An 11,763-nucleotide genomic window follows, 5' to 3' on the forward strand; every position below is an offset into this window, starting at 1 on the left:
GGATATGGGTTTTGCCTCCGTATTATTGCCGTATGTGTTGGTGATATGAAAAGTCGCATGTTCGTGTGGGTTTCAACAGGATTGCAGATCCAAGCTAAAAACGGCATTTCTACATGTATGATGCGGAGAGTGGACCTGGTGAGTGGAAGGGAAAGGACTGTCCAGAGTGGACCCAGCGGGGAGATAATAATTTCAAAAAGAATAGGAGGGGAGGACAGGGATACTAACGATTTTTTCTTAGGAATTTTTGCGGCCTTGTTTCCCGCGAAAGAAGAAAAGGTTATTTTTTTATTAGATGGGGGGAGTGGAAGGGGGAGGGAGGGGGGAGGAGAGGACGAGAGTATGACGAGGGAGGAGATGGCGCAAGGAACAGTAGGGAGATACTGAAAAGGGGGAAGTGAGAGGAAGGTAAGGATAAGAAGAATAGAAGTGAAGGAGGAAGGGCATCTGAGGAAGGCAGAGGAGAGACGGGAGAGGAACTCGAGCAGAGGAAAGGGAGAGCAAAGGAAGGATGTAGACTGAGGGAAGAGACAGAGTAAGGATGCTAGCATTGCGAGAAAGAAGGATGTAGAGAGGAGGGAGTGGAAGGAGGTAACAGAGGAAGGGGGAAAGGGCTTCAGTTGGCAGAGAGGATTGGATAACGTCTGGACTTGCGGGGAGGGTGAGGGCGTGAAGACGGGGACGAGAGAGAGAGGGAGAAGAGAAGGAAAAGGAGGCGTAAGCAAAGACGATATGGACTAGTGGCCGGGACCGTCCTCTGGATCGTGCTGTATCTCGGTGTGGAAGCGCGACGGCACAAACGGGCCGTCGTCACAAGTCATACCAGAAGGCGTAGGCCTAGGACTTCGAGGGCCAGAGCCGTCCTTCTCATCAGAACGGACTGATGGGGCGGTCAGCGAGGTCCGCTCACACTCGGGCCTCTTTGGAGGGCTTTGGAATGGCAAAAGAAAGATAGGACAGTGCAAAATTTTACAGTACCACGAACAGCAGCACACCAGAAGAGACGGTACACACAAACACGTACACCGAAATAGCAACATTGCATTATAGGTGGATTGTTTAAACTCTTGAAAAAACGAGTCTCGCATGATGGGAATGAGGAAGGGATGGCATGCGAGGAAATTAGAAAAACCAGAAGCGGGGAAAGGGATGACAGAAAAGTACGAGGTGGTCAAATACATTACTTACGACAGAAAGAGTAGAGCGTTGGTTCGGAAGATTGCGCTCAAGGACGTGCGCTGCAGGGGAGTATCGCAGCTCCTCGGAAGTTTACAGGTCTTCTGACCTAGTTCTGGATCATTTTATATTCTGTTTCTGCTTCGTTGTCAACTAGTTTTTTTGCAATTATTGTGTTCTAAATAGTTATTATTTTATTGAGTGTCTTCTCAGGCATATTTCGGAAAAGCGAGCGCATTCGGGCGTGTATTCAGTCTACGCTTGGATACGAAGAGGTTGGGAAAGAGGGGAAAGTCTTAAGATGGCAGTGATGACTCGGCGATGGGGGGGAGAAGAAAAAAGAGGGAGAGGAAGGGAGCGCAGTTTGAGGACAGTTAGACAACAACAAGAAATAGATGCTACCGCTCGTCTGGGCCTATCTCCGGCGTGGTGAGAGACTAAGAGAGGAGTATGGCGGGGGAGGAACTACACAGGGCACTGAGTACGTGAGACAATGACATTTGGAGTGCGACATATTTCGAAGTGAAAAGTGCATCTTTCCATCTGGGCGCAAGATGAGGATGGAGCACAACATTAGGCTAACTGGACTGAGTGATTATCGCTGCCTTTTCTATTACCAGAGATCACGTTAAGACAAAGAGAGGTACCAGCTGAGGAGTTTTGACATTTAATATCTTTACAGTATGCGCAAGCTGATCCAGTCCTAACTACCACTGTCCACCTCATTTCTAGTCAGCATCACAACACAAGCTAGCGCACTACGACACACTCGGCTCATCACGTGTTCGTGTTAGTTGTTGAAGTTACTGGAATGTGGACGGGCATGTGTGTGCACGATGCTCAAGGTCGGCTGGGTTTATTTTGTCACAGTCCACAAAGAGAGACATACACATCATGGAGTTAGGAGGAGTACGAGTCATTTAGGTTATCACGAGATTTTTTAAGGGAGACTAAAGAGAAATTCGTTTGCTAGTGTTGAGTCAGATTTCTCTTAAGCCCCTGGGGGACAGCATAGGTCAGAGAGTGGAGTTCAGCAATCAATAAACCAGGTGCCTGATCCTCTACCATTTACTACACGGTTTGGACACACACACACACACAGCAGGGATGATTACACCCAGCTTGGGTCTGTGAGTCTGTTCTGCGCTGGCTGAGAGGTGTTCACTTGTGGGGCAGACCACCGTTAGAGGTCCCTGCTCTTCCTAAGACTTGCTCCAGAGCAGTTATAAGTTCAGTGTTTCTCTCGATTTGAAGCTGCTCTCGATATATAAGGTGGAGATAGAATGCCATCATGGGTTTTCATCCAGTGTGTTGTCATAAGTAGTCTGTAGAATCGCCCCACCTATAGCGCCGTGTGCTCAAGGGCAACTGTGAGTGTGAAAGGCGCTCCCTCGCACATCCACCCCCGGGATGGTCGCCCGCCCAAAGGGCACCGCAGACGCAAAGGCGGCGGAAAGGGGAGCCAGGAGCTTATAGATGATCACGCCCATCCCCCCCTCACATAAGAAAAAAAAAATTGTGGTAATTGTGTGGGTTGTGAAACTTACATTATGGTGTTTGGATTTTTTTTGTTATACACTTGTTTAGATTGTGTTGTTTTTGTGTGGGTGTGTGGTGGATGTGCTCCGGTATCGAGTGTTGCGCTTATTTGGTTCTCCCGCTGTTTGACGTTCTTGTGATTTTTTTGTTTAGCTCGATGGTGGCTATGTAGTAGTGGTCTCTTGGGGGACGGGGTACAGGTGCTGAGGGCCGGGTCTGGTTAGATTGCAGATGCCTTTAGCTGTTTCTGGTATTGGTGTTGCGTCCTAGGCCGTTTTTTTTTATGAAGGGAGCTAATAGTGATATTATGAGTGAACTGTCACTCGGTTTCATTTTTGCATGTGTGTGTAGAGAGGTTGGAGGGAGGCGTGGATTGAGCGCATTGTGGCACAGGCGAGGGTGTGAAAGCTCCGTTTTTAAGAAGCTTTGGTGATAGCTGCCATGAATAAGCATAGTACATGAGCATAGGTAGGCTTATATATTATAAATACTCTCGCTGGTGACATGGTTTGGTTAGGTAGTCGAGCAAGTCCAGTGTTTTAGTGTATTCCCTATCTTTTTTAGTAACCTGGGGAGACTCAGTAGGAAATGTTTACGAAAGTGTACCGCGCCTGCTACTTGTAAGTCGCTCTGATAAGTAACATCCTCTATTATATGGATCAAATGTAGGTTCCAGACTTCAACATGTTATTGATGATGACCAGCCTTCTCCTGGCATAGCTCGTGCCTGTCTTGGATCCCATGCAGCAAGCACGCAGAGAGTGAAGAGAGAGGGAATAACAGTGACATTGCGATAGCAGGAGACATCAGAAGACGATGACTCAGAGTGCAAGCCATGACGATTCCAGCGTTAAGCTGCATACGAGATCTAAGTAGCATGATCCTGTCGCATAACAGAGAGGAAGTTGGTCGCTCACAGAGACTTAAATTTTCAGTACAGAAGCAGATGAGTGAAAGACAGAGTGAGTAGGGATGAAGTTACCACACATCCGCAGAGCTAAGTGCCATGCCAACGCTGAACTAAAACCAACTCTGGAGAAGTCGCAGAATCCCCCGAGCGAACGAGATTCAGGGACCAGGAGTGTGTTCGATATTAGTTGCGACCATAGGCCTGGTTTTTTGTAACAATGAATCACATAGTCCTGACCCACATTCGGGTGGAGGCTGAGACGCCACGAAAGGGCACGAGAGGTGACAGACGCAACCATCCGACATAAGAAAACCAGAATTGTTTAGGGGAGGGGATGAGTGTTGAAAGGGAGCCAGACCCACGAGTGAGACCGTTCGCTCGAAGCACGCCGATGATATAGCTCCATCACTCCCACAGCATATTCGCTTGTTTGTGTTGAGTACAGTCCCCGCTAACAGTTCGAGCACATCTTGTGTGATGGCCCTATATGTTGGCTATCCCAATTTGGCCGCCCTTTGGAGCAGGGGAGACCCCCCAACAAAATGCGAGTCACACCTGTATATCGAGGAGAGATGTACCTTACAGCGGAAAGAACAACCCCCCCAGATATTTCCCCCCCTCTCTTATTTTCCCCCCCTTTTGTTTTTTGTTTACACCGCATATTTTCTTTTTTATTGCTTTTATTTTTTTTACCATATTTTTTCGCCCCACTGCCCCTGTTTTGAGTCCCAAGTTTCTTAGAATTTTGATGTGTTTAATTGTCTCATCTTTTTTTATTCCTATTTTTAACGTTTAGTTATTATTTTTTTGGAACATAATGTGCTCAATGGAGGACCTTAGATGTGTCTTTGAAGGGCAAACTGCTGTTCCCGGACCGAAAATTTTTTCTGCTTGTCCGTACAGCCCATTGGTTTTTTTTCCCCCCCCCCCGTCAAAATAAACACTTTTTCTGTTTTTGGTATTGTTGCTGTCCAGCAGGAGGGACCTTATATGTTTTTAAAGACATGTTTGCGTTTCTGTGTGGAGGAAGATATGCTGCACAAACTAGTGTAGTGGAGAGCGACCTGACCAAAGAAAAAAGAAAAGAAACAGAAAAAAAGACAAGAAAAGAAAAACAGATGAACAAAAAATAATCGTTTTTTTTTCCCCGCAAATTATTTTTGTTTAATCCCAAAAATTCAAATTGACAATTTACCCCCCCCAACCACGGGCTGGTTTGGTCGACAACGGGCTGCAATCATCTCCGTGATCTACTCGCGATCAAGAGTCTAGGGAAAAGGAAAATAAACTTAAAAGGGGGGGGCGAGGGGGGGGGGGGGTGGGGCGGTAAGGGGGGACGAAAAGTAGTAAGAAAGAAACAATTGCCTTCCAAAGCGTTAGTGACAGAAAGAGAAGTTTGAAACTTGTCAAAAAAGAGAAACAGAAAATTTTTCAAAAAATTTCGGAAAAACAAGGAGAGGTGGAGGAGCAACTTTAAAGAAAAGACGGGCTGGAGCAGTCCGTGATGAGAGTCTCTGAGCTGGCTACAAAGAATTTATATAGTCGGTTAAAGTATTTATATATACTCAACCCTTAGTCTATGATGTGTTATAGTGCCACCCCCTCCCCCCGCCCATCCCCCGCACTCCCTCTCAAGATAAGATGTATGAGATAATTAGTTAAAGAACAAGTAGGTGGTAGTAGGGGGTGTGGGATTTGTATTTGTCCCTTGGAAAAATTCTTTTATGTCTTTGGTCCTACTCTTGTTCAATTTATATGAGTAGATGTTGTTGTCCAAGTTAAGATTAGGGGGTAATGTATTTAAAAGAATAAAATACTAGGGATGTGTGACTCTTTATTGGAAACGTGATGTAAATAAACTCCCGAAGCGGCATTCGCCTCGCGTCACAAATATTTCTTATAATGTAACTTTTGTGTAATAATGTTCTGCAGAATTATAAGATAGTTTTGGGTTGCCTTTGACCTCAAAATAATAATGAATAGTGAGTAAAAAATGAAAAGAGTCTGTATGAAATCTGGGTCGTTTTCTCAGTTATAATAGACCTTTGAGTTGGTTATACCGGCTCTACAGCATTCCCAGAAGAGCGCGGTGGTGTGGAAGTAGGGTGGCACGAAGGGGGCTCACGGGTCGCGCGGTAAGAGAAAGGGAGAACCTGAGATCACCTGCGGGGGTAGATGATGAGACGATGTAGGTAGTGCCGGAGAGCAGTGATGTAAGGGACGCTAGTGCAAGGAGCTGTAGCTGAGAAGGGGGGGTTCCGCTCTGTAGAGGTGACCCCAGGAAGACGGCAGGGTGCAGCAGGCCAGCCCTATGCAGAACTGTAGTACTTACGCGGACAGTCGTATCCACCGAGCACAAGTCTCATTTAATCAGTGTGTACTCGGACGAGCGTAGTCTTCCTGTACAACGCAGTACATCCAGACAGCTCACTGCTATGACATTCGAACGAGTGACGGAGTACTGAACCGTGACTCGTGATACTCTGCTGTCGTAGTTCGAGATGAGTTATCGATAGAGTTGGGCGCCCCTAGCTCATTAACAGATGCTATCTCAGGTCAGTGTGAGGGAGAGCGTCTCGGTGACTGAGCAGAGAGTTTCCGTGTAATGAGGAAACTGAGCCCTCTTTCCTAGCTCTGCGTCGTGGTACGTGCATCTGAACTCTGTACTGAATCTGCTGTCTAAGTCGAAAATGAGAACTCTCATAGAAGCGTATGCAGAGAGCAACTCTCTCTCTTGGGTTCGCTCTCGGTCTTTCTCGGGGTAGGGGGGTTTTCTCGTTGTCAGTCTTTTTTTTTTTTTTTTTTTTTTTGGGGATTAATAAGACTTCTCGTTCAAACTTGCGGTTTTATTAGGTATCCGATCTTTCTTGTTGCGGTCTTCACTTTGGTGGGGTTTGCCTGAGTTTCTCTTCACGTCTCTCCTCTCTCTCTCTCTCCCCTCTTCCCTGTCTCGTCTTGCTTCTGAATTCAGGTCTGAACTGTTTTTTTTCGGAAGTGCGGCAGACGCACGGGGGGGTTAGAAAGGGGGGGGGAGGAGTAATTGTGTTGGTGTTTTAGAATGGGAATAAAAAAAATTGGAAAGTATATTTAAAAAATTAGAGTCGATGAAAAAACCCCCCCAAAAACCCCGCGCCAAAAAGAAAAGAAAAAAAGACAAAAAATGTTGGGGGAGTAGGAAAAAAACAAACAGCAAAAACAAAGAAAAGGAGAAGAGAGAGAAGAAGACGAGAAGAGAGGACGATGAAGAGAGATGAAAACAGACAGAGAGAGAGAGAGAGAGGAGGGAGGGAAGAGAAAAGACAGACAGAGAGAAAGACGTTCAGTCCGCACGTGAGAGAGATGGAGAGGTGGAATCTTGGCGGAGGCCTCGGAACATGATAAAGGACTTGGGGGGAGGAGGAGCGTGCGGGGACATCGCAGTAGGGCCGCTCGCACCCTCCTGCGGGGCACGCACAGCGGCGAACCCCCCTCCAGACAGCTCTCTGCACGTCCCCCATTGCTGGAGCCAATTGAACAACAAAACACCCGAGGAGCAGGCAGGCGGACCCTGACTCGCTGTCCCACTCAACACCGCTCGCTGGGAAGGAGAGTGGGGACACGGTTACATTTTTACACGACCATAACACATACTTGATACAAATACTGTGTACAACACTCTAATCCAAATACACAATAACAGAAAGCTGAAGTATGCAGTGGTCCAAACGTAGTAAATAACCAGATAACTATAATGAACCATTACAACAGACTGAGGTCTAAAGACAAAAACCAACATTGGTTTATCCTCTTATATTAGTCTGTCTTATCAATACATTAATGGGTTGATACACCTAATACCTACATTAAACAACAGGAACTATCATCCTATTAACTAACATCAGTTCCATCTATTCAGCTTTGTTAGTTATTCAATTTCCCCTCCCAGCTCCCGTCTTGTTAGATGCCTTATTGTATTTGTGTTGTTTGCTGGTAGCTTGTCTTTTTGGTTCTCCTCGAGTTATCGTAGATCATGTGTTGAGTGTCGTGTGTTGTTTTGTGCATGAACACAGTTGGGGGAGACCACAGTTGCTTCACCTGCAGGACACACTGCTTCTCCAGCCCCCACCCCACCCCCCCCCCCCAGTTTAGAGGCCTGCTGAGGTCCATGGAGACATGCTGATCATGTTAAACCTGCAGGCTAGGCCTTTTGTACGGCGGGCCTGATGTTGTCTCGGGGTTGGCACAGTGTTTGTGTTCAGCGTTGAGGCACTACTGGGGTGAACGCAGCCACCGGCATTGGTTTAAAAACCAACCCCTAGACAGACAATTGTGCTTTGTGGACGAGGCTGCAGAGTGCCCTGGATTGTTCCTCATGCAAGTACTGTATGTTTCCTCACGCGCTGACACGCACACACACACTGACTGTACCCCCCGGTATGATGGGTAAGGTGTTAAAACATGCCAGGGTTCTGCGCCTAAAAGCATCACGAGTTTAAACGGCTTTCACCCCTCTTTCCTCCCTCCTCCCTCCTCCCTCCCCCCTCCTCCCTCGTTTCTATTCCCCCGGACCCCCAGGCAGCAGCACTCACTGCCAGCTGGTCCTGCCAAACACACACCAACACTACAAATCACCCCCAGGACACATACACACACGCACACACACACACACACACACACCACCAATTACATTATGTTTCTCTCTCTCTTTCTCGCACATGCACGCAAGCACACACACACTGACTTATTAATATTAAAATAAATAAACAGACAGACAGACCAGACCCAGACCAGACCAGACCAGACCACACAGACAGCTCTTTCATCCACCCCGGGAAAGAACAGAAGATTCTTTTCACTTTACTGACTCTCCTATCATTCTCTACTGTACAAATCTGCACTCACTCAACACACTGAAGGCCCACTCACAAAAAGACAGGGAGCAGAGATCAGCTCCTACATTCATATTCTCCACAGACGTACACGGATAAAGAGAAATTACTGTACAATTGCTCTCCCTAAGATGGAAAGATTGCACTTACTAAGTGCACTAAGCATTCTATCAGTGCTTCTCCAACTCTCTTTTCCACGGAAAAACGGAGCACTATTTCTGTTCTCCTCCCCCCTCTCCTCTCCCTCTTTTCTTCTCCCCACGCCCCAGTCCATCCTGACTTCCCCTCTTCCTCTCATCCTCCCTCGTACCCTCATCCCTATTCCTGCACATCCGTAAAACCATCTTCCTATTGGCATCGATCCGTTTCTCCCGAGCTCTACTTTTGATTTCCCCCCTGTGTTCTATTCCTCGCTCCTCTCTTCCTCATTCTCTCTGTATATCTCGTTTTTTTTWAATCCAACTAATGCATTCACACCCCTTCCTTCGTAGGATGGTTTATTCATCAAAGCCGTCGCTCCCCCATACGGCTCCTCAACCTACCCCTTCTTTTGCTCCCACACATGGTACACAGAGGCCGTCTCTCTCTCTACCTCCTTCCTTCTCTCTCTCTCTCTCTCTCTCCCCTCCTTCCCTCTCTCTCTCCCTCTCTCTGCCTCCTTTCCCCCCTTTCTTTACCTCCTTCCCTACTCTCTCTCTACATCCTTCTTTCTCTCTCTACATCCTTACCTCTCTCTTTCCCTCTCTACATCCTTCCCTTCTCTCCCTTTCTCTGCCTGGTTCCGCTCTCTCTGCCTCAGATGCCCCTTCTCCTTATCTTACCTTCTCTCACTCCCTTTATGTCCTCATGTTACTCCTGCGCCATCTCTCCCTCGCTATACTCTCCCTCTCTCCTTTATCGCTCTATACCCCAAGTAGATCCTGTCCTTCCTCCATATCTTTTGTTATTTCCCTGGACATCTTTCACTCTCGCAATATTAAATGCCTGTGTTAGTTGTCTGCAGTCCTTTGAAACAACACAGCGACTTTTCATACCAACACAGGCAATACGGAAAATCATCAAAACCCTCCTCTCTATTTCCGCGATTCAGATCTCTAGTTTTCATTTGCAAATTGCTCTCTCCTTCTCTCTCGCTTCTCGTCTCTCTCTCTTCCTCCTCTCTGCTTCATTCTTCTCTCGTCTCTCTCTCTCTCTCTCTCTCTGCTCCTCTCTCGCTCTCTCTCTGCTCTCTCTCGTCTCTCTCTTCATCTCTCTCTCTCTTCTCTCTCTTCCCGTCTGCTCCTCTCTCTCTTCTCTCTCTCTCCATGTCGTCTCTTCTCGCTTGACTCCATCAAGAACAGAAGGGCTCTGGCTATGCTCAACTTTTTTTCTGATCTGGCAATACGAAAGAAAACATGAAACACAGCTTCTACAAAATATTTCATGGAAATACCTATTGCTCTCAGGCATTTCGCCCACATAGAGACTTGGGTGGAACTTTCCGGGGAACTAATCCGCTATGGGGCGAGATGGGAGCAGAGAGAAAACACGTGTAGCTCTCGCATTCGCTGGTGAATGTCGGAGGGAATTACTAACTTACTACTGTCACGTGGGACAAACACACACGTTTCAATACACACAGCAACAAGCAATGAACACCACATCGGTTCAGACGAGACACATGCGACATCAGACTAACGCGCCGCACCACCACCACCCCCTGGCGTCACCCGCTCACACAGGAACAGTGACAAAACACCCATTAACTGTGGGTGCCTTACCTGGTGTATGTCTTCTCTTGCAGATTGCAGAGTGTACGGCTCCTCCGCTGCGAAGCACAAGCCCTCGTTTGAAACAGGGGTTGGAGTAACACAGGTTGATCTCCGTCTCGCAGTAGGTCCCCGGTGAAGCCTGCGGGGCAGCGGCAGCGCAGCCGGCGATGGGGTGGTATTGGGCCGGAACAGGGACGGAGGGAGAGGAGATAAGGGAGCAGAGCTGTTGAAGCGAAGGCACCGGAGACGCACTTCATGTAGTTCTGACACGGCTCCCGCAGACACACGTTGTCATCGAACGGAAGCCACACTGTATTACGACACAGCTATCACGACCAACGAGTGACAGGTGGGGAAAGGCAGTGAGTGGAGAAAGGAGTGGTAGTGAAAGAGAGAGCAGAAAGAGAGAGACAGAGACAGAAGACAGGACAGCAGATGATGGAGAGATGAGAATGAGAGAGAGAGAGGAGAGAGAGACATGAGAGACAGAGAGATTGTAGTGAGGAGAGAGACGGGAGAGAGAGAGAGAGAGACACGAGAGAGAGGAGAGAGAGACAGAGAGAGAGAAGAGAGAGAGGACAGGAAGAGAAGAGAGAGAGAGAGAGAGAGAGAGAGAGAGAGAGAGAGAGGGTGTGTGTGTACATAAACTATGCTCATGTAGATTAATTACAGTAGGTGCTTACATCTACTGTATATGTTGGTATGTATTAGTGTAGTAGTGTGTTATGTGTATTAGTGTGTTAGTGTGTAATGACGAACGTCTATTGGCATATATATTCCTGACTGATCTGTCTGTTTCTCCTCCTCCCCGTACCTCCATCTGTGCCAGGGAGGTGAGGCGGGGCCGGTTGAGGTAGAGTTGCTCTTCCAGGGCTTCGGAGGGGAAGAAGTTACCCCCTGGCAGCGCCGCGGTGAAACTAACATTCAGGATGCCCCCCGCCTCGCCGTCCGGCTGGATGTTGAAAACAAACACGTCCTCCGGAGGGACGGACAGCACCGCCGACACCCCCTCCAGGAAGTGACCAAGCAGAGGGGACAGGAAGTGGTCCTGGGACATGTTTTGAAGGCGCACCGTCACGCTGCTGCTCAACATGTCCTCTGTGATGATGAGCACTCGGAGGATGCACTGGGCCGAGATGCTGTGGATACCGTCTGAGAGAGAGGAGGAGAGGGGGGGGGTGGGGAGGAGGGAGAGGGGCGTGAGTTTGCAATGTCAGTCTCTAGAGATACATATATTTAGTTAGTGTGAGCCGCCGTCTTGCAAGTGCATAATCTTCCCCTGCCCCCACTCATACATACAAGTGTGCACACACACACGCARGCACATACACTTAAATTGTCTATCAGTGCAAAGAGCACATTTATACTCCCTTTTATCATCCCCTTGTCAAAGGATAATTAGACTACTTTTCCAGAGATTGACCAAATGTATTACTATAAAAGCAATGATGAGAGTACAATATAATCAAAAAGATAATATAATTTGAAACCACAAAAGACCCCCATGGCTAAGAGCTTG

The 11,763-nt window shown here is 47.7% G+C and overlaps 1 pseudogene; it reads right to left on the reverse strand.

Annotated features, from left to right (window-relative positions):
• LOC111966898 (cadherin EGF LAG seven-pass G-type receptor 3-like) overlaps window positions 1–11,763 on the reverse strand; it is a 58,426-nt pseudogene that overhangs the window by 35,404 nt on the left and 11,259 nt on the right.

The sequence above is a fragment of the Salvelinus sp. IW2-2015 genome, linkage group LG7, assembly GCF_002910315.2.
Source record: "Salvelinus sp. IW2-2015 linkage group LG7, ASM291031v2, whole genome shotgun sequence".
NCBI lineage: Eukaryota > Metazoa > Chordata > Actinopteri > Salmoniformes > Salmonidae > Salvelinus > Salvelinus sp. IW2-2015.